General features: G+C 49.1%; 1 pseudogene; it reads right to left on the bottom strand.

Moving 5' to 3' along the window:
• The window catches only part of LOC147748447 (beta-1,3-galactosyltransferase 1-like), a 61,059-nt pseudogene extending 35,722 nt beyond the window's left edge, over positions 1-25,337 (bottom strand).
• Positions 25,338-25,612: the final 275 nt, after the last annotated feature.

The raw sequence follows: 25,612 nt of genomic DNA, 5'->3' as shown, positions 1-25,612 counted from the left end.
TCTTCAACTTCCATTACTGCAGCTGCCTTACAACACTATGTGCCTTTTTTATATTTCTGCATGTTGGAAACAAGGGCCCTTATTTATGAGGCCTTGCGTCAGTTTTGCGCCGCCGGTGCGTCACTTTTTGTGACGCACCAGCGGCGTAAAATATGCGCCTTGTTGCGCCATATTTAAAAAGTGACGCATCTAGGTAGATGCGTCACTTTTTAGACCCCTGCGCCACATTATACCTGCGTCAGGTATAATGTATGCAGAGGGGGCGTTCCCCCGCAAAAAGCCTCGTAATAGTGACGCAGTGAAATCTATGAGATTTCACTGCGTCACTATTAGGATGCTGTTGCGTCAAAATCTTGCGCCTGCCTCACAGCAGGCGTAAGACTGACGCAAGCCCTTTCACATGGGGCTTTCCCCATGTGAAAGGATGCATTGCTGGAGTTGCGTCACTTTTGTGACACACTCCAGCAATGCGTCACTTTTGCGCTTACAGATACGTCAGAAATACTGGCGTATCTGTAAGTCCTTGCGACATGATGCGTCATACATTAAATATGACGCATCATTGGTGTCGCAAGGAGTGCGCAGTGAAAAGTGACGCATCGCTGTTTTCACGCAGCGATGCGTCACTTTTCATAAATGAGGCCCAATAAGCGCCCCACACACGTGTATGTGAAAAACAGAAAACATTCTCAGACGAAGACACGTTTTTGTTAGAGTAAAAGAAGTGGAAGTTTTCACCTGTTATATTTACGCAGCATCTATATTTTTTTTGGTTTACGCATTTTGATCTTCAGCAACAGAAAACCAGTACAGCGGTGGAGTTGCGCTCAGAGGACAGAATTACATATTTATTTTAAAGAAACTACGATTTTGAATTTGTTTGCAGAAAACACCAACATGTAACTCCTTTAAATTGGACTGTGGAGATTAAGATATAGAGCCAATGTTCTCTCCCCATACCAACTGAAGTCAAAGTCAAAAAAATACTTTGGTTCCAAGAAATAAATTCTTATAGACTATAACACACGTTTCCCAATTCGTAAAAATAGACAGTTTTACAATAGCCTTAAACAAGTATACATGGTCCTATCTTTCAGCCACACATACTTACAAATTATACCATTACAAGCATATGAACATTAAAATGTCTCCTTACTGAGAGTCAATACAATCCACAGCCCAAAGTCTCAAATATGTTGAAAATGTTTTAGAAAGAATGAAAAGAATTTAGCCAATGACAAACAATTCATTTGACTCCAATAGGCATATAAAAAAGTGTAATGTGCATAGCAACTTGTCACATCCTCAATGATCCTCTTAACCATGCTCCTGTTAGTGACATATTTCCCGTATTTAAACATATTCCTATTAGGAGATCCTCTCAATGCACTTAACATCTCTGTACGTAGTAAAAACACTCACGCCAGCCTAGGTCCTAAAATCTAATAGTGGGGTAATATCACCTGGGTCTTTCTAATTTTACATAAATATTGGCCAGTGGCAATTGCTACATCCTGAAATCTGAGGCCATTAATCAAATTCAGACCCATTTCCCTCATTTGAATCCTGTAATTTTTAAAATACAGGTCAATAACCTTTTTCTTTTCCACAAAGAAGAATACACAATACATCAGTATATGACTCACTGAATATTTCCTACCTAGCTTACAGGTGCACTGACCATTATTCTTAGCAATTTTTATTTTTAATCCCTTGATACGCCACCCATGGTCAATTCACACTCGCAAACGCAAGACTTCATAACGTAGGCTCTTGTCTGGAATGTTATAGAGCTAAGGTAACCGATCCGTACTCTCCTGAGAGAGTTTAAGAAGGGGATAAATGAGATCTTAACTTTAAGATAGCGCAAATCCTCTCTCCAGCTAGCTTTGTCTACGTATACTCTTTATCTGGCTAATTCAAACTGCTTCCTCTCTTTTGGTGCAGATCTATGGGACCTCCAAATGCTTTAACATCATTACCACAGGCTTCCTTTTACCAGAGCAGATTAACATTATCTCTGGTAAAATTTGCACCAACAATTTGTCACCAGGGTCCCTGACTTTAAGAAAAAAAAGAAACTCAAGGCCCTCGAATCAACCAGGCCACAGTTCTTAACTCCCTTCTTTCAACTTGAACCATAGCATTTTTAGGGAGTTCAAGGAGCAGTTTCAGAGAATTACCTACTAAACCTTCCCATGAGACCCACCTATCACAAGCCAACACCTCTGCTCCATAAAAGGTTTGAGGAATTAGCTTACCATGTATGACTTTATTTAGCGGCTCAAAGGTATGGCTCTCAAAGTTACACTCAAACCTTTTCACCCCATTCACTACAGTAGATAGAACACGTCTCCGGGAATACGTTTGTTTGTTCCACCTCAGATCATCTGAAAAGGTTAGACCCAGATACTTGTACTCTCTAACCTGCACTAATTGTACGTTACCCAGCAACCATCCAAATTTCCTTTTACTTCTAGCAAAAACATTGTTTTTGTCTTGTCAACATTTATCGGTAATTTGTTTTCAAGACAATAAGCATGTAGGGCGTTTAATTTCCGTTGCAGCCCCATAGGCATGAGATCCATCACCACCAGATTGTCCGCATACATGAGGCAACTAATGTGTCTACCTCCAACCTTTGGTGAATAACTATGCATATCGCTTAACGCCTGTGGGAGGTTTGCAATGAACAGACTAAACAGCAATGGGTCCTAAAATGCACCCTTGTTGCAAGCCGTTCTTAACTGGAATTTTCCTAGACAGCCTTCCAAGCCCACCAAGATCAATCTGAACCCAGTTACCACTATGGAGCCTCATAACCAAGCCCAACAAGGCTCCAGATATCTTCCACTGCTGTAGTTTCCGCCAAAGCGTATCTCTGTCCACCCTGTCGAAAGCCGCTTGGAAGTCAACGAAGCAGCAGCAGAAGCCACCTACTGAATCCATTGACTTCCTAGCGACTCCCCACAGCATGAAACAGTGGTCCATCATAGAATGTTGCAGCCTAAAACCTCCTTGCTCCTATGGAATCAATCTGGTATCGAAGGTCCAGGCCGCTAGCTGTTTTAACAATGTTTGGGCATAAAGTTTGGATGGGATGGCTAAAAGGGAAATCAGGCGATAATTAGCTAGCTGATCCATTTTGCCCTTTTTATGGATGGGCTTCACTATAGCTCCTTTCCAAGACTTGGGAAAGGAACCAGTCAATGTTACCTATTGAAAGAACTTGCTCAAAATGGATTCCCATTTCCCTGGAACTTTTTTTTAATATCACGGATGGAAGCCATCTGGACCACCTGCCCTAGAGGCTTTCATACTACAAATTATTTCCGACAGGACTATTGCCATCTGCAGATTAGCAATCACCTCAGTATCCAATTCAGAACTGATCGGCATCACTAACATATTCTCAAGGCTTCCACCCCTATATAAAAAGGAGATAAAAGCAAACCAATCTTCCTAACTTATTTGGGCCTCAAGACAGGAAGGCGAGAAGAAGGTTTCAGAGGTCACTAGCCCCCAAAACCGCTTATTATCTCTGTCAACCAAGGTAGCTTAACATTGCCTTTCAGTTTAACCTACAGAACTCTCTGTTTTTATGGGTGCATAAATTCTGATAAGCAGATTTCGAGGCCATCATTACTGGTCTTAAACTGGTATCACCTGGATTTAGCTTTGAGTAGCAGCGACTCCTGTTTGCCACCCCTCTACCCTCTCGACATTCCTTGTTGAACCAGACATTCCCCTTACCTCTTAGGCTATTAGTTAGGTATGAACCTCCTTTTACTATCTTAAACTGAGCTAGTGATTGCTTCGTTACCTGTGAAACGAATACAGTGCATCTTGGCTGACTTTTTAGCAGAAGAGTTCAAATTCAACTAAAGAAAGGGCTTGCAATACATCTTCTGTAATCTGAACTCAAATTCTCTTGTGGTAAACAACCACCAAGGGAGTGGTGGCATTTGGACATAGTGAAAAAGCCTCTTTAAACTCCAAGCGGAGGGCAAAATGATCACAATGCCCCATATCTAGGACTCTAAAATGTTCTACCAGATAAAACTAGTGAACTGGAACCATCATATAATCAAAGGGCAAAATACTATTACCATATTTAAATGCTTTCCCAGCTGGACTATCATCATAGAACCTACCATTTACGTTAATCAAATTCTGTTCAACTAAACAATGCAGAACCTTTGCGTCTACTTCCTTAGGGCATTCTGAGAAAATCCATTCCAAGATGTTTAATGTTAAACGCAATTCTTTTATTATCTCATCAAACAATTTGAAAACTTATTTTTTGTTAAAATCCCCCCTGCCACCAACAAAGCATCTGGGATGGCACAAAACAATTTTTTACATCATTAACCAGATTCAACAAATCACCTCAAGCAGAGTGCAAATTGGGAGCCAACTACCTCTCCTGTTACCTCCAGTAAGTCCCACACAGTGGGATTGCTAGGAGGTCTTCAAAAGCCACACAGCCTTTTCTCCACCACTCTGAAATCACGCCTCCTGGCACACTACTGGTTGGGGGAGGAAGTCCACTTTACTTCCGATGGACTTTGGGGCCAAGAAGCCCTCCTGGTACCTCCTGTAAGTCCTACGCAGGGGAATTCACCTCCAGGCAGGCATAGAAATTCTGCTAGCTGACTCGCTGCTGTGTGGGTGCAGTGGCGAAGATCAACCACCAAACGTGAAATCATCCCCTTGACTTACAGGGTTAATTAATTGGATTGATGAATGCCACCAACTTGGTTATGGTTTCTATTGCCAATTAGTTGCAAAATTGATAGAATATATTTGGTACAAGAAGACCAGCCACTGTCACAGATTGTGAAATTATTTTATTTACCACTAGGTGGTGGTGGTGGCTTATCTTTGTGCATTTCTTGGAGTGAGACTTTCCTTCTTTGTGAGTTAGCAAGACATTTCTTCCTGGTAATCCATAGGGTTTGATGTGTGTGTGATGGTGGGGAGGGGATGTTTGGGCTTAGAGTTCCACATTTCATTTCTGTAGTGTTGTAAGATGAGGTCACAAGCAAGAGTGGACAGGCTGCCTGCCATCAATTAGTTGATACCACTCCCGAGATTGCATAAATTATGTAAACCTGGAAGCTGCTCTCTCTCTTTACAAGTGAAATGCTTCTAGTCACCCTCCCAGATGACAAGATATATAAGAAGCATTCCAACAGGGCAACTACCCCCCCGCCCCCCATTGTGATCTGCCCACCGTTGTTTCAATAACCATCGGAGCTGGCTTGAAGCCTTAAGTCCACGCCTGCGTGCACTGTACCGCGTCTCTCAAAATTTCTGTCTCCATGTTAGTGAGTGAATCCAATGTGTTTATAGCCTCATATTTTAACAGCAGAGTGCGATGGCTACCCGGACAGGGTCCTGCCCATCTCCTGACACCCACTAGGATAAGATATCTGCACTTACACATTCAGCCTCTTTGACTCACTGGGCAATATTCCAGCCAGTGTAAAACAGACCGCCTGGGCCAGTGGGTAGACATATCACAGTACAAGAACTGATTGTGCACTGTCGTGGACTACCGTGTCAGATTCCTTGTGCCCAGTGCTTTAAATAGACCGGTACTCACCGATACTGAGTACCGGCACTTCTGTTTTTTCCCTCCAAGAGTACCGGCACTTTTTCCTTACCAAGGAGAGTACTGGTACTCATTCAATTAGGTAGGCGTTTCAAGTCTTGGGAGCATGCGTCACCTTTTTACACTGTGACACATGCCCACATGATGGCCATTTCACACCGGTTTCACACCGGTATTGACGTGGCACAGCCAAGCAACGTCTGACGTCACCCGCCAGATAGTTGTTCGGCGGGTAGGAACGGAAGCCCTTTAAAAGGGGCAGTTTGGGTTGGTTTTCTCTTTTTAGGTCTCGCCTTTTCCATTCCGAAGGAAAGGAAAATGGAGAGAATTCAAGTGCTCAAAATACTCGTCACGTGGCCACAGGCACGCGCTTTTGGGCCATAAACTTTCACGGCCATCTGTTCCCCAGCTCCAGCACCTCCCCTCTCTCTCTCCGCACACAGCCTTACTTGGATTTCTCCTCCCCTTCCCCAGCCAGCTTCCCCCAGGCCGTGTTCCCTCCCACCTTTCCTCCTCTCTGTCCCTTCTTTCATTCACAACTTGTTTACTATAGGAAGTACATAGAATCACTCCCCCGCATTAGCGATAAACCGGTCACGTCACCAGCGGATAATGTAACACGCGCGTAGCGTTCCTAGACCAACTACGACCTGGTTCATATTGTGCATAATTGTTATGCGTGTTCGTGACGGCTCAGCTCATGTAATATCGAGCGCATCCATAATGCCCGAATGCCAATCCGACGCTGACCGAGTACCCTCGTGCGTTGAGGATCATGATTCTGTGAATCATTAGCGGCAGGCGGTGCAATCTTAACACAATGCAGTCGTTAATGTGAAACTGCAAACAAGAATTTACAGACAAGACAAGAGCACAGCAGTGACAGCGCAGGCCTGAGGGGAGCACGTGCCAACACGCACATCTCTGGCTCACGCGACTGCGGTGAACAGTGTCGGTTCAGCAGGTCCGGGAGGGAGCATTACAATGTAAAGAGGCTCCTCGGGCAGGATGTGAGGCTGAACTCACCATCAATGTTCACCCGGCCACCCACTCGCATCACTAGTCTCAGAAACCACTCAGCCGCCTTTGGTGGTAAATGAGATAGCGCTCTGAGTGGCGCCGGCTTTAGGGTCATGGCGCTACATATCTGAGGGCCTTGGTTATAACAATAGCGAATACACAACAAGCATTTGCAATGCAACCGGCGCCGCAATTACGTGAGATTGAGCTATTGGCATTGTGAATGATAATGCCTTTTATGTTTGTTTTCATTTTTAAAACATGACTAAAAGGCTTTGTCAGTTCCAATGCCAATAGCGTAAACTCGCGAAAATGCGAGACCTGTTGCATTGCAAATGCTTGTGTGCTTAAGCCATCCCTTACATACATCGGCCAAAGCAATTTAGAGATCCATTGCACGCTTTTTTCATCGAGGCTAAAAAGCGCATCGGTGCAAAGCGAACCCTCATGCCTTTTCAACAATTATCGCTAGCTGAAATAGTTGTATTAGTGTTTTCTGATAATGCATCTACGAATGTCACATACCAAGGAACATGCAATTATAACGGACCAGGCTCATTGGCTTTGAAAGTGCTGATGAGTATTATCAGATAAAGAATAACAATGATTTTATTGTGAATAATTAAAACATTGAAAATGCTTCACCTCTGAAAATATGCGACAGTTAAACGTTTCTAAGGTCTGTGGAAGGAGTAACGTGCTTCGGAGTTTCTCGGGCACAGCCGTTCCCTTCAAAAAAACAGGCCACAGACATGCCTTATAGCTGAAAATAAAACAAATGCAAGTCCAGTCTGGTCATTAGATAAAGCTCTCTGCCAGGTTTTATTGTTGTAGCCCTCTCCATGGATGTTTCATGGTAGCCATTTCAATCAAATGCTAGATGTGTACTCTGTTTTCAGCTGCAAGAATTTCCCTGAAATGTGAGCCTAAACGTCTGACTGTTGCATGTGGGCACTGACAGAGCTGATAAGGAAGAGTGATTATGGCAATAAAGGAGGCCCGTGCGCATACTGTAGCCTTCACTGCTTGTGGATAATCACATTATATGCGTGCCCTCCCCGTTACTTTTGAAAATGTACCCATGTGTTAAGACTTCTGAAATGGCCTGAAAGAAGCTCTACGAATTAGTGCTCCGGAGTTGCACTAATTTCTGTTATTTGTTAACAAATTAAACAGATACACATTTGTGTAGCACCCAAATCAGATTTCTAAAAAACTAGCGTTGTGAAACCAACACACCAAGAGCCCCACTGTTCGTTCTCTGAACCCCCAGACTGGCACATCTGAAACACTGTCCATAGCACACTGAGAGACACACACTCAATGCACCCCGCGCTGAATCATACTCCTGCGTACTTAATATACATCGCCAAGTCATTCATACACTGGCACACTAAATCCGTATAGAAAGCAATGTATAGCATATTGTGGCAACTAGATCATACACACATCCACTTGGCTTGCAGACACTACACCTCAACATCTTACTCCAGCAAACGGCAAACAAATACAAATGCCTACGCTACCTAGAACCCAATGCATACAAACTCTCCCATGTGGATAGAATTTGCACCCATGTCATTGCTGCTCATGAATTCGACATTTAAAGAATACACACTTGGGAACCTTTTTGACAACTATCCATGTGCATAACTATTCCACACACTCCTGCCTAAGACGTCACAATCACGGAGTGGGTGGGCATGAGAGTGGAGATAATGTGCTGCATGGCTAAACACTTATAAGGTCCTAAAGGCGAGACCTATTGGCTATGCCAATGCTTGTTTTGTTGGTTTCGCAGCGCAGGAGGATGGAAAACAGAGCCACAGAATCACCACTTTTCAGCACAGAAGAAGAGGTGCAATATCGAGAAGGAATTTGCCATCACCAGTCAGACCCAGCAAGGAACCATCTACATCAACTCTGGTGCACAGGTAAGTACCCTGCGCGCCTTTCGTGTTGTTCCTGCTTCTGCTGGAACGCTGGATTGGATGAGCCCCTTGGAGAGATGTAATGAAGGGCACCGGGGTGAATTGCTGCAGCCGCCCCTGCATTACACAAGTACACCAATTTGTTTCAGGCACGGTACCAATGTCTGAAACAAAGTGGTGTGCTTGTGTAATGCAGGGGCGGCTGCAGTGCTTCACCCCGGTGCCCTGCATTACATCTCTCCAAGGGGCTCATCCAATCCTGTGTTCCAGCAGAGGCAGGAACAACATGAAATGAATCTATTTAATACATTATTTTCCTGCTGTTCCTGCCTCTGCCGCAGGCCAGTCATGTGCCGTAATCACTTGCCTCTCCATTACACTGTTGAAGCTTTGCACACAGCAGACTATTTTCTCAGTGGTGCTTCTCGTTTCGGGACTCAGGAAAGACACTGAGGCAGGCCGAGAAAGTCAAAGTCAAACCAGTTAGGTTAGATGTGCTCAGCAGCTACACTGATTCTCCTCTACCCACCTTCACCATCCGAATGGGCAACTGTGGCTATCAGAGCAGTACTTTAAGAAGCAAGGCAGAGCAATGAAAGCAGGCCTGCCCCAGGTTTAGCTGGTACTTGCTAGATGTTCAAGAAGTAGGGTGGGGGTTGGTGTTATGGTAACTCAGTGGCCTACTACATCCACTTAAAGAATATGTGTTTGACCTCTTGGTCTCAGCTTTAAATCCTAGGAGGTTCACTCAGCCTTTATCCTTCTGAGGTCGATAAAATGAGTAACATTGACTTGGGTAATACTATACATCATTCAGAAAGCACCAAAATACCTCAAGGAATAACTGTACACTTTACTAATAAGTTTTCATCCATTTTCTCCTGTTGCGTGTGGTTCTACTGCCAATTGCCACTGACCATATTGGACCCACTTTATTTAATTCAGACTTTCTCCACTTGCTTTGCTACTACGTTAGGGTCAATTTACTATAGTGCAAGGAATGGGGTTTCTTGGCTTGGGATTGGCATCTTCCACCATTTTGCCACACCCCACGCTGTTTTAATCAATATGCCCTTTAAATCAATGCCTTTGTCCACGATCTCTCCTTTTTAGTTGAATACTCAATGGTGCTTGTTGGGAAATCTCAGGCTCACCCCCCTAATATTATTTACTAGGCTACGACCCTGCCTCTCCCCTCCATCCAGCACGGAAAGCAGTTTCCTATCAGCTCAGCGAGACAGCTGTCTGCATGGGCGTCCGCAGAGGGGGCAAGGAGGGGCGCTTGCCCCCCCCTTGAGCGCCTCTCCTTGCCCCCCCTGCGCACGCCCATGTGCACAAATGCATCCCGGAGGGAGGCCTGATTCCGGGGCTCATCCTCAGGCAGGACATCATCCAACCGTCCGCCTTAATTTTAGGCATTGCAGGGAACAAGGCCTCAACTCGCTGATGGGGCCACCTCGCACTCACCTGTGCACAAGAGCAGCACCACCCCGCCCATTATCATTCTGTGTGGGTCTGCTTGCCACATACAGAATGACAATGGGCCAGTCTGGGCTGGCACAGCATGTGGTGGCCTCCTACAGCCTCGGTCCAGGGCAGGGCACTCTGTGACATGGAATTGCAAAAACGCCCATGCTGCTGCTAGGTGAGAATCCAGTTAGCCAAAGGAAGGCGGCGAAAGAAGTTGAAAGGAAAGGATTATAGTTATAGTATAGCAGCCATGGTTGCTGCTTTTTTATTGTATGCAACTAACAACCATAGACAAAGCCAATAGTTCTGGCTTGTTGTAGGTGTCACGTTACGTGTTCCAAGTGTAACGTTACTTGTTGTATTATATATCTGGATGCAATGACAGAATCAACAAAAATACCAGTCGGGCGGCACATTATATTAAGCACAGATTTTTAGCTTATGTGTTTTAAGCCATGCATTTTATTACATCAAACACCCTTTTGGAGAGACCACCCTAGTTTTTTCATCCCACTTAACACTCTGGAAACAACACCATGTCAGTCGCCACACGTCAAGGTACTGTGCATCATGCATGACTTATACCTTCCACTTTTTCAGATTACCTATGGGCAGGGGCATAGTGAACCCTGCTCCACCCCACCCCTTGCTTTAGGAACTACAGCAAGGGTGGAGTACTTGATAGGTCTCATAATTAATGTGAAAAGGTGAGTGAGTAAGTGAAGGGATGGGTGGATGGATGGCTGGATAGATGAGTGAAATGATGGATGGATGGATGGATGAGTGAAAGGGTGGATGACGGGCGAGTGAATGGGTGGATGGATGAATTAAATGATTGATGGAATGATGAATTGATAAGTGAAAGGGTGGATTGATGAATTGATAAGTGAAAGGGTGAATAGATGGACGGATGAGTGAAAGGGTGGATGTAAGGCTGGATGAGTGAGTGAAAAGGGGGGTAGATGGTCAAAAGGATGGATCAATGAGTGAAGGAGTGAAAGGGTGGATGGATGAGTGAAAGGATGGATGAATGATAGGTTCAAAGGATGGATTCATGAGTGGATGAGTAGAAGGATGGGTGGGTGGATGGAAGGATGGATGGCAAAGTGAAAGGGGAATTAAAAGAGGAAGGTGATGGGTAAATGGATGGCTGAACGGGTGAATGGCTGGATGGATGAGTTAATGGATGGACGGGTGGAAGAGTGGACGGATGAGTGTATGGATGGATATGGTGAAAGGGTAGAAGGATGATGGATAAGTAAAAGGGTGGATTTAGGGATAGATAAGTGAAATGATGGATGGAAGGAAACATGATGGATAGGTTTGTAAATGGATGAATATGGACATTGTTGGGCACACAGATGCAAGGACAGAATGAATGGTGAAAGACTGAATGATGGATGAAAGTATGATTACACATTGTAAGCCCCATTATCTTAAGCAACATTTCCTATACATTGATTTTCCCATTTATGTGAGTGATTGTCTCTTTATAATATGTGTGTGTTGTAACGCACTCCAAAACTCTGCCCCACATACTTAGGATGAGTAGCAATATAGAAGAAATTAAATACACATGAGAAAGGGTCTATGTGAAGATGAGGGGCGCCACTGGAGGGTGGTTTCAAGTCCAGACTGGCCGGACCGGGCATCAGGTTTTTTCTCTGGGAGCTGGAAAGGTGGGGGAGTTTTTGTTACCATAAAAAGACCTGCACATTTACTTAAAGCTGCGCGTATACTGACAAACCATGAAGTGCACAATTGTCTTAACCTAATGTAAACTTATTTTCACTTGTACTTTAGTGGTTGTCTATTTACTTACTTACATCAGAAAAGGTTGCGCAATAGTATATGTCTGTAAACCTTACCTTTTGTCCTGAATTTTGACCCGCTGTCCTGAATTTTTGTCCCGAATTTTGACCCCTTGTCCTGAATTATTACACTCACTGTCCTGAATTTGCACCCATGCCAGTTGGCTTATAAATCTGCCCATAGCGTTCAGCTTTTGGGATGCCATTGGGGTAATTTTAGGGTTCGGGTGGCATTGATAATTTTAGGGTTCAAGGTGGGTATGAGTTTTTGGGTACCAGGGGTAATTTTAGAGTTCAGGGCGGGTATGGGTTTTGGGGGGGCAGGGGAAATGTTAGGGTTCAGGGTGGATATGGGTTTTGGGGTGCCAGGGGTAATTTTAGGGTTCAGAGTGGGTTTGGGTTTTGGGTTGCAAGGGGGAACATTTTGGGGTTCAGGGCAGGTATGGGTGTTAGGTTGCCAGGGGGACAATTTTAGGGGTCAGGGTGGGTATGGGTTATGCGTTGCAAGGGGGCTAATTTTAGGGATCAGGGAATGTATGAGTTTTAAGGGGCCAGGGGGGTAATATTAGGGTTCATAAGTGTGCTCTAATTTTTGTCCAGTTTCAAATGCAGAATTCACCACTTTTTTTTCTCAGCTTGACCTGAGCATTACCCAATCCTGATTGTCTGCTGTGAGAAGTTGGCCTGATATATAGTGCTCACTATTCTAGTGATCACTTTGTATCATACCAAACGACCCTTATTGATGATTGGTTGTAAGTCAACCTTATAGACCAGCTATCCTAGTAGCATGGACAAGAGCAGTCTTTAGGCTAAACTCTAGAGGGCGTGTTAAGCCAGCTGTTATACCATCACATATACCCCTTGAACACCAAGTGAAAGGACACCACACAAGTTGTTATGAAAATAAATGGATATTTATTTATAACAAGTCTACCCTGATCTCTTTATGAGTCAGGGAGCTAAGCAAACAACAAAACTCTTACGAAAATACTTTAAGTTGCACAATTTACACAAATGCCCGAGGGGCACGAAAAACCATATACTACAAAAGTGGAATGCGAAATACTAGCAGGTAAGTAACAAGATCCAGAGGCTTCAGGATCGCTAGGACTACACTACTGAACCTTCAGGTTAGGAGCAGGAGGCCTAGGGAGATCGGGTGCAGAGTGTGCACTCTCACACGGGATACGGGACAAAGTCTATGGATGCTAGATTTCGTAAAGTTACAGTTATCGGACGAATCCGACTAGTTAGGCTGAAAACGAAAAAGGATCTGGACACTTAGATAGTGGACCTATGTTGGAGCACCGAAATGCTCAGGTTACCCAGCCCAGGGGCTGCGGCTGCATAGGGTTCAAAAGACGTCGGGAATCCTCGTTACAGTCTATGGAGCCTGAAAGCAGAAGTTGCTGGCAGGCGACCAGTGATGAAGTTCGATGTGATCCAAGCCTGGATCGGTGATGGAGACGACCTGAAAGCAGAGGGGACTCAGTTCTTAATCACTAGCCAGTGATTAGATGGGCACCAGGATGGCACCGGATGAAGTCACCTCGACCAGGTGAGTGGGCGACGTTGGGCTCTGAAGTCTCTCGGACCAGGAGGCGTTGTCGGCAACCAGGATGGAGGTGCGAGCTGTCCCACGAAGGTGTCTGCTGTCGGCGATGCTGGACCCAGGATTGGGGCAACAAACCTTGGCAAAGTCAAGCCCACGCGGTGGACTCAAGATGGCGTCTGGAGTGGACCAGGAGGGTCCGGGGTGCTCCTCTCTTGGAAGGGAGCAAGGGCCAGTCTGGAGCAACCAGACCAGCGATGGAAGTGTCGTGGTTCGTCGTCAGGAGGGCTACAAGCCAGCAGGCAAGTGGCCGGACAATGCGGTGAGCAGCAAAGAGCAGAAGGGCCCCACGCAGATCTCGTGGATGCTGGGGGGCTGGACTTCGGTGCTGGAGCTGCTCAGGGTTAGGGCTTCTCAAACCCCAAAGCACTCACTCGAGGATCCCTCGGCGGTCGTTCTGGATAAGCGTCGTGCAGTCTTGAAGATGGCCGGTCCCTTCAGGTCTCGTCACACCCACGAATCTCTGCTGGGCTGATGATGTAGGTAGAGGTCAGAGGTGCCAGGGAATCCGGGTCTCGTCGAGCTGGGCAGTCTTGATCCGGAGAATGGACTTGCAGCAAACCACATGCGCTTAGATGGTGCCCGCTGGTGCAGGGTGGCTACTCCTTAGCCACAAGGGAGAGTCTTCAGAAGGGTTCAAGAGTTCTTTCGTGGAAAGTAGTCAAGATTCAGAATTATCTAATTTGGGAAGGGGGCCCGCTCCTACCTTTATACTAAAGAAAGGGGCTGGCACGCGACTAGGTCCTGCCCATGGGTGGGACCAAGAGGGGGGTGGTTACACCCCTCTCCCTTGTCCGGACTTTCCCCAGCTCAGGGGCTGGTGTGCCCCTGGAACTGGTTCAAGCCGGCATATGCACAGTGAGCACCGGGGTGCCACTTGCAGTCACCTTCCTCTCAGCCCTGCCTACCTGGGATACACAAAACCCTGTCTGGGATGGTGCTAGCACCGCCCCTGACAGGAAACCCTTTGTCCAAGCTCTCCTCGCTGGAAGGACTCCCAGCAGCAGGAGGTCAGACTTGTGTCTGTGGTGGCAGCATCCATTTTGTGATGCTGAGGCTCGAGTTAACTTTAACCGGGGTTCACAGTTACATACATGTCGTGTCCCTCTAGAAGGGTGGAATGCTAACCCCGTCGCCAGAATTGGCGGGGTTAGTATTCCAATTCGTATGACACCTTACTCGACATGTTTTTATAAACCGATACCAAAGTTGGCAAATAACCGCGGGATTATAATGCACTTAAGAGTATATGGTACGCGTTATCATGGAACAGCTATTAGGACTTGGTTCCGCAAGCTGCAAACGGGCTCAGCTCATGCCAGAGCACCATCTCACATAATTCCAAGCACTCTGCCTTCAGGATTGATAAGGCCTGCCATAGGAGTGACTGATAGGAATACATGTGTCCATTTTAGGGTTAGATATAGGGATACTATATCTACAGCAAAGGGTGTTTACACCACCTTGCCCCAGCTGTCGTGCAGCCAGTTGTGTCAGATTTGGATGGCCAGCCAGGGGTGGCATAATACATGCTGCAGCCCCTGGTAGGCCCTGGGTACACCTATGCCCTGGGTACCTATAGTACACTGTACAGGGGCTGATAAGGTGACTCAGTATCCAATTAGATATGTACCTAAGGTACATGGAATCCATTTTACAGAGAGAGCAGTAGGCCTGGGGCCCTGAATAGCAGGGTCCCAGGTCAACTAAGTCGGAAAACCAGCAAAACACCAGGCAAAAAGTTGGGGGCAACCATAGTCAGATATCCACCTTCCTACATCTGCCATTTTAGCCCTGCCCCTATTGATTAACATTAGCCATGCCCCTTCGTTTGCCAGGTTAGCTCCCCCCCCTCTTGGAAACATTTCTGCGGGTGCCCATGACTGTCTGCAGGGGGATTCAATTGACTTAGCAGGTTAGACTGCTCCCGGAGGAAGCTGCGGTAATCTACACAAGATGGAGAGGCAGGGGGAGAGGGAATCAGAGGAGAGGACAGGAACAGCGTTTACTAAATTATGTAAACGCAGGGCAGTCGGGATGTGTAATGTCATAATTACAGCAATATTACATCAAAGGCACACTGATTAAACACCTAAAGGTTGCTTTTTTCTACAGAAAGCTTCGCCATGATGATCTTGAATAATTGTTTAATCAGGTCGTTTAAAATGGCATTTTCATTTACTTTATTTTTTAATGTGGGTGATGTGTGAGTTTAATACAGACCGCTCTGCAACGATTCTGGCAACCACATTGTGTACTTTGTGGAGAGTCCCTGCCTGGGGCACCTGAGAAGCACGCAGCACTTTCTGGCCGGCCCCTGGGCCTCGCTACATAACTCGGAGCCGGTCACGGAAGGGGTGAGACCGCTCTGCAACGATTCTGGCAACCGCATCTTGCACTTTAGGGAGAGTCCCTGCCTGGGGCGACTGAGAAGCATGCAGCACTTTCTGCCTGGCACCTAGACCTCGCTACATAACTTGGAGCCGGTCACACAACGCAGGACGCGTGCGGGCGCAGCCAACCCCTCGAAGCCGGGCTATTGTTAAGTGGACTGTGGAGCCCCCTGTATGAGTAAGACTTTACTTTTCTTCTATCGGGGTGTCATAAATAGTTGTAAACATGAGTAAAAGGAAATTGAGACACGCAGTTGAACCTGCTGCCCGAACGATAAATACAAACTTAAAACCAGAGGAACAGGGGGGCGTGGCCAAGATGGCGGCGGAGTAGGACGCCTTTTCGTGCCGCTCCGGCGCTGATCCAACAAAGCATCTAATAGCACGGTTTTGGGGGTGCCCACGAGCCCCTACAGTGGCGGAGACGATCGCCTCGCGGAGCGGCGGACGTTGGTGGGGTCGCCGAGGCGGTGTGACCTTGGAAGCGCCTGCGAGAGCGAACGCAATCTGCGGCCTGTGAGACCCCGGGCTTTCCAGACATCGCGGCCCGGCGTGGTCGAAGGGCGGGGCCCCAGATCCGCCTGCAGACTCTGGAGTGGACGGAAGGCTGTTTGGACCTGAGCTTGGGCGAGGGAGGTCCTGGCGTCGGGACCCGGCTCGTACCCCACCACACCTGGGGGAGGTGGCGCACCGACCCCTGGCCAAGCAGTGGCACTCGGACGACCAGTAGCACTTTACTATCTCCATTGACCAGCCCTCCCCTCGCGGTTGGCGCCAGCGGCCTGTTTGAACTTTCGAGGCCCCGGGCCTGGGAGCTGCGCGAAGCCGGACGGCGGTGGGGCTGAGGAGTGACTCTGCCGCTAATTGGAGGTGCGACACGTGCAGAGCGGAGGCACGGAGGGCCGAGGCAGAAGGACGCCGGCTCCCTGGGGTTCCCGCCTGGGATACAGGAGACGCCCACGGGTCGAGTGCCTGAGTGCGCTTGGAGGCGACGGCGGGCGCCGAACATTTGGTTCGCCTGCAGGCCCCGCTACTTTCCTTAGCCACGTGGAGCCGGCGCAGGGCGCGGTGAGCCGCCATGTCCACTGTGCAGCGCAAACAAAACCAGGGGAAGGACAAAGCCTCCCAACAACCCGCCTCCCCTGGGGCGAGTGGGTCGTCGAAGCACTCTGATGAAGACGCCCCGGCGACGAAAGCCTTCATGTCGGAGCTGTTCGCCTCCATCAAGGAGGATATATCAGAACTTAGGGCGCAACTCGCCTCCGACCTACGGGAAGTGCGGAGGGACGTGGATGGCATAGGAGAGAGGGTGGCGACCCTGGAAGACAGGGACCTGAGTGTGGCCACCGATGTTCACATGCTCCAGCAAGACATAATCTGCCTCACCGAGCAAAATTTGGACCTTCAACTGCATACGGAAGACCTGGAAAACCGCTCCCGTAGAAATAACATCCGTATACGGGCGGTGCCATGGGACGGTGAGGCGGGGGATCTCCGGGGGTACGTTCAGGAGCTGTTTCTCCAGGTCTTAGATGAGGCGGACACGACGGAGATACGGATGGACAGAGTGCACCGGGTGGGATTGCCACGGCGCGGGGGGGGGCCCTCCCCCTGACATATTGGTGTGCATCCACGATTTTCAACTTAAGGAGAGGATACTGCGGAAAGCCCGGGCCATCGACTCACTGCAATTCCGGGGCCATTGGCCACAGCTATACCAGGACTTGGCTGCTTCCACCTTGCAAAAGCGGAGGGACTTCCGACCTGTCACATCGTTTCTGAGAGAGAGGGGGGTCGCCTATTCCTGGGGGCACCCCTTCAGGATTATCTTCAGATGGCAGAACCGCCTGGCCCAAATCCGCACGCTTCAGGCGGCAAAAGAGCTCTTGGGACTGGGGGATGTGCCGTCCTCGCAGGCCACGGCGGCCTCTCCGTCTCGACGGCGCCGCCGTTCGAACTCATGGCATAGGGTGGGGCGCTCCCCCGCCGGTTCCCCTGCTAGACAACGTTCGGATCTTTCTACCAGCCTGCTGGAGCGAGGGGCAGCAGTCGCTTCGGTGGCCTCGGCCACGTTGGCCGACTCACAGCTTAGCTCTGAGGCGGCGTAATCCCCGAAGAATGGCGGATCGGCGCCGGGGAGGCTCGGGCCTTCTGATCGAGGGTTTTGCAAGTACTCTGGTGGGAGACGACCTCGATTGCGGCCGAGGGGAATAGTGGTTTCATTCCTCTGGCCTGTCTCTTGATTGGGGGCTTCCTACGGACTTCGGCCTACTGATCTCGATGAGTATAGTTATTGCACTTTTTTTTCTATTTTTGTACAATGTTCTGTGTTGGTTCGGGGGGGGTTTGGTTGGGGGACTGTTGGGTTGGGGGGGGGGGGCCGTGACGGTAGGCCTTTGGGGGTGAATGCAAAGTGTGAACGGTGGAATGTGTGCCATGCTGTAGAGGGGCTGATCCATCAACTATTCTGGAAACGTTTGGGAGCACGTGGCTGGGGGGAGGGGAGGAATGCAAGCTGGGCGCCGATTGTATTACTGATAGCGAGTTCTCTGTTTGGTGTCTGCCATGCCGATTAGTATAGGCACTTGGAACGTCAAGGGCTTGAACTCCCCTCAGAAGAGACAGAAGGTCCTGAAATATGTTGTAGACCATCATCTTGATGTTGTGGGGCTGCAGGAAACCCATCTAGCACGAAAGGATGAACTGCGGCTCCGCCACAGGGCGTACCCCATTGTGTACAGGTCCTCAGCAGTCACGAAGCACCGGGGAGTAGCTCTACTGTTTAAGGCAGCGTTGCATTTTCAACCTATGGGGGTCCGCAACGATAGAGAGGGGCGGTGGCTGATGGTCAAAGGGCATGTTCAGGGCAGGCTATGTACATTTGTGGTGCTCTACTTGCCTAATACCGGTCAGAATAAGTACTTGCAGGAGCTACTGGAGAAGGTGGGGGACTTTGCGGAAGGTCTTGTGTTCATGATGGGTGATTATAACTTGGTTTGGGACGGAGAGGTGGATAGCTCGGGGGGCGGCGGGCGGACACAGGGGTCTTCTCGGGGGCTACGCAACGGGGGGTGGAGGAGATGGGTCTGGTTGATGGCTGGAGGTTTTTTCACCCTGAGGTACAGGACTATACATTCTTTTCCCATGTGCACCACTCCTACTCCCGTTTGGACTACATCTTCCTTAGTCAGTCACTTAGAGGGAACATTTTAGATGCCGCCATTCTCCCGATATCTGTGTCGGACCACAGTCTCATGGTGCTCACGCTTCGGTGGTCGCCTCCTGACACCGCAAACCGGAAGTGGTACTTCCCGGCCTCGGTGATCAGGGACGAGGTGTCCCATCAGGCCTTACGGCTGGCTATTCGGGACTTTTTTGAAAGCAATCCCCCTTCGGACACGTCCCTGATGACCACGTGGGACGCCTTCAAGGCGACGATCAGGGGGACGTGCCTGGGCCTCAACTCGCAATTGAACGCTTTACGTAGGAAGGAGAGGGAGGCGCTGGAGGCGGAGGTGCTCACGCTGGAGAGGGAGCACAAAGCTAATCCCTCGAGGGTAACCCTACGTCCTCTGACGGCGGTGAGGGGCAAGTTGAAGGCGCACTATACAAATAGGGCTGAACTCACCCTTTTGAGGCTGGGTCGGCACTCCTACTCCGGGGGTAACAAGATTGGCAGACACCTGGCCCGGCAATTGAAAGACAAGAGGGAGCGTGAATACATAGGTGGGATTAGAGATGCTGCGGGAGTGCTCCATCACAGTGACGGGGCGAAGGCGGATGTCTTTGGCCGCTTCTACGCCGCGTTGTACAAGGGGGATGAGCTGGACACTGCTAAACAGCGTGAATTCCTGCAGCGCTTATCGCTTCCGCAGGTATCAGTGGCTTGGAACGATTTACTTGATGCTCCGATCACGAGGGAGGAAGTCCTCTCTGCCATCAAAAACCTGAAATTGCACAAAGCCCCCGGACCCGATGGGTTCACCGCAGTCTTTTATCAGACCTATGCGACTGAGGTGTGTGACTTCCTGGTCGCCCTCTTTAACGACATGGTTGGACCTGGGGTGAACTCTGGGACCCTTGCGGAGGCAGTGATCACGGTCCTGCCGAAGCCGGGGAAGGACCCGGAGCAGTGTGCCTCGTACCGCCCCATAGCATTGCTCAATATCGACGCAAAGCTCTACTCGGCTATTCTAGCGAGTCGCCTACGGGACCTGCTGCCGTCGATTATCCACGCGGACCAATCTGGCTTCATCAAGGGCCGCCAGACGCATGATAACACTAGGAGGGTAATCCACCTTATTGAGAAGGCGGACAGGTTCCGCATCCCGGCGGTCTTGGTGGGGCTGGATGCGGAGAAGGCCTTCGACCGAGTGGACTGGGGCTTCCTATTCCACACGTTACAGGCGTTTGGTTTCTCCGATCGGTTCATCGCGATGGTGAGAGCCAACTTTTGCAGCCCGCGTTCGAGAGTGGCGGTGAACGGCCACCTGTCGTCCTTCTTCCGGCACACACGGGGCACCAGGCAGGGGTGCCCCCTCTCGCCCTTGCTGTTTGCACTCAGCATTGAACCTCTGGCGCTGGCCGTCAGGGAGCATGAGGGGGTGAAGGGCATCTCTTTCACGGGGGAACAGCACAAGATCACCCTTTTTGCAGATGATGTCCTATTGTCGGTGGCCGACCCTGCTAACTCTCTCCCATGTGTACGGGATATATTGCTGGAATTTGAAGCGGTGGCCGGCTTCAAGGTTAACTATGGCAAGTCGCATGTCCTTAACCTGACCCTATCTCAGACGGAGGTGGCTCGGGTGAAGGCGATGACACCTCTGGCCTGGGCCTCGGGCTCCATTCTATACCTAGGGGTTCACCTCACCCCCACAGTGGGCGGCCTTTTCGCGGCCAATTTCCCGCCCCTCTTGGCCAAGTCGCGGGCGGAACTGGAGAAATGGAAACCAAAATTCCTCTCCTGGCTAGGACGGGTACATGCTATCAAGATGGTCCTTCTCCCCAAGTATCTATACCTGTTCCAGGCCCTACCGATCCCACTGCCCTCCACTTTTTTTAGCCACCTTAAATCGATGATGTTGAAATTTGTTTGGCAGGGTGGTCGAGCGCGGCTTTCGTTTACACTCCTGCGACGCCTGCGGAATGAAGGGGGGTAGGCCTTCCGGACTTCAACCTCTATTACAAGGCGGCCCAACTTAGAGTCATGGTGGAGTGGTCACAGCAGTTTTCTGACAGACACTGGCTGCATATGGACCGGAGTGTGGCAGGCCGGTCCATCTGGGACCTGGCATGGAAGCCGAAGCGTGACCGCCCGGTAAACGCGTATATTAGTACCCCCACGGGGACTACGCTGAAGGTCTGGGACACACTGGCGGGCGATGAGAGGTGGACGACCTTTCCATCCCCATTCACCCCATTGCATTTTAATCCGGAGTTCCCACCGGCGCTCGCCGAGGGCCCCTTTGACGGCTGGAGGGAGGGGGGATGCCGGGCGTTACTTCACTTGTTCCATGGCCCCGATCCCCTGACGTTTGAGAAGTGCATGCGAGATTACCAAGTGCAGCCAGGGGAGCAGTACCGGCATCTACAATTGCTTCACTGGGCCACATCGCCGGGGGTGCGGGAGGCGGCGACGAGACCTCTGTCCGACTTTGAAGCCTTTCTCCTGAAGACCTCTGCCATGAAGGGGGTCATCTCTTTTCTATACCAGCTGCTGCTCCGCTCGGCCCTTTCCCCCAGACCGCGCTACATGGAGCAATGGGAGGAGATGGTGGGGAGAGATATCACGGATGGAGAATGGTCGGCGCTTTGGAGGGACATGACGCAATTTAATCATTCCATACTCCTGAGGGAGGCGCATTTCAAAACTCTTACGCAATGGTACATGGTCCCGGCTCGACTTCACCGCATTTTCCCGGCGGTCACGGACAGGTGTTGGAGGGGTTGCGGCCTCCTGGGGGACTTCCGCCACATTTGGTGGGATTGCCCGATCATTAAGCCCTTCTGGGTCGAGATCTTGTCCCATATTAAGGACATTCTGCAGTACCCTGTCGACGATTCCCCTGAGTTCGTGCTACTGGGATTGAGAGACCCCGGCCTTGAACACCAAACGCGAGCCGACAAAAAGATCCTATGGCTGTGTCTCGGCGCGGCTAAACTCACCTTGGCTTCAGCCTGGAAACGGAAGGAGGCCCCGGCGGTTTCCCTTTGGCACTCTAGATTGTGGAGACTTCTGAGTCTCGAGAGAATGGCGGATATATTTATAGGCAACTACAAAAACTTCAGGCACGAATGGGGCCCCTTGGTGTCCTTTCTTTCTGCTGGCTTGCCTTCGGCTGTTTGCCCGGCGTCATTGAGGAATTTACACTTATTTCAGCTCTAGAGTATGCTTGTTGGATGAATGGGGAATGCGAGCGGCGCCGTCACGGGGGGGGGGGGGGGGGGGGGGGGAGTTCTGGGGGGGAGGGGCTGGGTGCTGCATTGGGACAGTTGCATCGCCGAGATGAGGCTTACTTAGAGACTGGGGCGATCCTGGAATTCTTATCGGCTGCACTAACTGGGCTACCCCATGCTGGGGGATAGCTGCGGGACTGCCGACACTCTCAGCACATGAAGACTTCACCTGCTGGCTTTCTGTTTTGCTGCTCTGCCTCATCTTACTTTCACGCTTCCCACTGTGTGGGACCCTCTACGCCCCAAATGTGGTACCTTTTGTTTATTGTTATTTTTTCTGTGTCTGCAAAATAAAAATTAAAAAAAAAAAAACCAGAGGAACAAACATCTTTATCTTTACTGACTTATCTTACTGGTGCAATGGGCACCATTGAACAGCAAATTAACACGGTGGAGGAGACCTTTACGAAAGGGAGGCGGAGGGCCCAAATGGAAGGTACAGCTTATTCAAACTCACTAAATCTATCTAATACCCCCATAAACGAGAAGCACACTGTTCAGGGTAGTAAAAACAGGTGTATACAGGAGATCTCCTATCACCTAGAGGTGAGTGAGTTAGAGGAGGATCTCAACCACCATCTAAATGTATCAAAAACCCGATCATGGGTAGCACATCAGCTAACGAACCTGTAGGGGAGAGTCCGGTAAATCGGTCCAAAAAATTAACAACTAAGAAAAGGAAAATTACTGAAAAACAACCAGCAGCCAAAACACCAGCACATAGAAATATGGGCAGTACAGGAAAATCCACTCTGAATATGCCAGCCGAGGGACATACCCTGGTACTAGAAAAAATATCGAAAAAAATTGATGATGTGTATTCCTATATGGTCTCAGCCCTGGGGAAGTTAACAGACAGAGTGGCAAATTTAGAGGGGTGTTTAAAAGGAAATAATAAAAACACAGTAAGAGGTGTAAATACGTAAGATGATAGAGTCTTATTAGATTCGGACTCCGGGAACCTCCGAAGCGGCGCCATTGATATCAGACCCACAGTTATTTAGGATTTAGATACCCATATGTCGTATCTAGACCAACACCCCAAAAATCTATTCACTCTGGAACTGGTCAGAAAGCAAACAATGGTCCAACTAAATGTGGAGCTGGAAATAATAATACATACACCTGCCTTGGACCTCTGGCGACAAAGACGGGGTCTTCATTAGGGTCTACAGTGGGTGATCGCCTTGATTTACTGCCGGCAGCAACGCCTTACACATTAATTTTAGCTAATGTCCCTGTAATACATACTTAGAAACAAGAACTATGGGAGGAGCTCCGAAACAAATCTCTGCATTGGTTGGGACCACACACTGATCTTAGTGATGCATTATATGACAAATTCAAGATGGCCAGACGGGTTAAGTGGGTGGGAAAGGAAGAAAAAATCCTCCAGGGAGACTGTATAGTTCTGACGTTCAGCGATCCCAGGCTAATGCGCCTAATGCTTAATAGGATAGGGAACCTATCCTTTAATACAGTGAAATTAATGTATTACCACTAGGGGCTTTTTATCCCCCGCAATTTAGGCACCCCCAAAAATTCAAACTAGGTACCCCTCTCATGACATAATAAAACCGTGGGCTATCCCACTTCATAATCGATTTGACCAGCTAGGGTCAATGGAAGACCTAGATTGACCAAATGCACAGTATGGGAGAGGGGATGGTGATAGCAGGGTGGAAGGGTTATGTAGACAACATAACACCCTGAGATTACAGGAAAATGGCTGCATTACCTCAAGTGCTAAGATAAGAGATTGTATGGTGTACCAAGATGCTAGAACAAAGAGTGAGGAAAGTTATGGAGAGGTATCTAAAACCAATGATATCAGTAATAATAGATTAGTTAAAAGATTAACCCTGAGTTTGACAGGGGATAACCTAGGAACAGTTATATCCACTAGTGTTACAGGGAAAGGGCTGTTAAAGGACAACACATGTATAATGTGCAAAATAATGTTGCAGGACTTGTATCCAAGGTGAGAGATGCTCAATGTTTAACCTTTATAGAAATCTACCCCATAATTTGTGTTAGACCTGTCAGCCCTTTGGGTGGTCCCTCCTATTTATTTATTTTTTTTCTCCTTTTTGCCTCCTAATTTTCTTTCATTTTTGTGTCCACTATATTTTAATTGGTTTTGTCCTTAGAGCTCTGGGTGCCTCATTATTATTTTTTTTACACCATAGAAAAGGGGCACAGGTGTTCTTTTATAATGGAGGTGGTAGTGAGGAATTCAACTACAAAATGGTGGCTGCCAACTGCCAAAGACTTTTACCTCAGAGACTGGCCCATACACTAGTGAGAGGAATCTAGAACCTTCTGGCCCATTCCAGTGAACTGGACCTAGGGTATATAAGGCCAGTACCTGGGCGGCGATTTTGTCACCTAAGAGCCAGTCGGAGTGCAGACTGTGGCGCTAGGGGGTTAGGACACTCAGAGGGTTGACTTCTTACTTTAAGGGTTGCTTCCTTACTGCTGTCACCGTCCCTCTAACCATAGACCTGACCCTACTTATTTATACTCGGATGTACCTGGACATAGGGTCCTCACGAGTTAATAGGAACTTACCCCTGACACTGGGGTGGACCTGTGAGATCGCTGGGAAGGGGTTGAGCTGAGTGAGAGTTCTGCCTGTTATCCGGTGGAGGAAAAGCTGAGCAAAGAACTATAAGGAACTTCGAAAGGCAGGGATAGGACTGGGGGAACTTTTCACCCGTCTGCATCCTAAAACCAACCTGCTCCTGTACCCTTCCTGTCACCCCTCACCTGGGCTGTGAAGCGCTGCCGGGAAGTCGTCTTCTTCCCCGGAGACAAATTGGTGGCTAGCGTGATCACTGTAGTGGGAGCTGCTTGGACCGCGGCTGTGATTCTGGAAGTGTGGGGTCGAGCAGGCTCACTACTAAAGGGTGGAAGTAAGAGCCGGTGAAAGGGGCGCTCCGGGGGCCGCTGCTGCTTTGAGGTGGAAACGGAGTCAGTGGTGAGGTGAAGAGGTAGAGTCCCACATTTACGCAGGCCCATAGAGGGGGATACACTACTCACAGGGGGCGGAGTAACGTCGAGGAGTTAGCTGCTGGCGGGCGGGTTCGGAGGAGGGCCTGCCGACTGCCTGAGGAGAAAGGCGGCGCCGCGCTGAAGTCGCTGATCACCCGCGCAGGCCCTGAAGCGCGGAGCTGCCGCGAATCGACTGAGGCGCCTTGGTGAGGAGCTGAGGTGAGGCGGAGTCAGCGGGTGCATCCTCCCTTCCCTGCAGGCTCTGATGCGGAGCGGCCTGGCCTGCGAGGGAGTAGACGTGG

Source organism: Lissotriton vulgaris, chromosome 1_1 (assembly GCF_964263255.1).
Source record: "Lissotriton vulgaris chromosome 1_1, aLisVul1.2, whole genome shotgun sequence".
NCBI lineage: Eukaryota > Metazoa > Chordata > Amphibia > Caudata > Salamandridae > Lissotriton > Lissotriton vulgaris.
The sequence above is the reverse complement of the archived record's forward strand: the minus strand, read 5'-3'. Positions and strand labels throughout refer to the sequence as shown.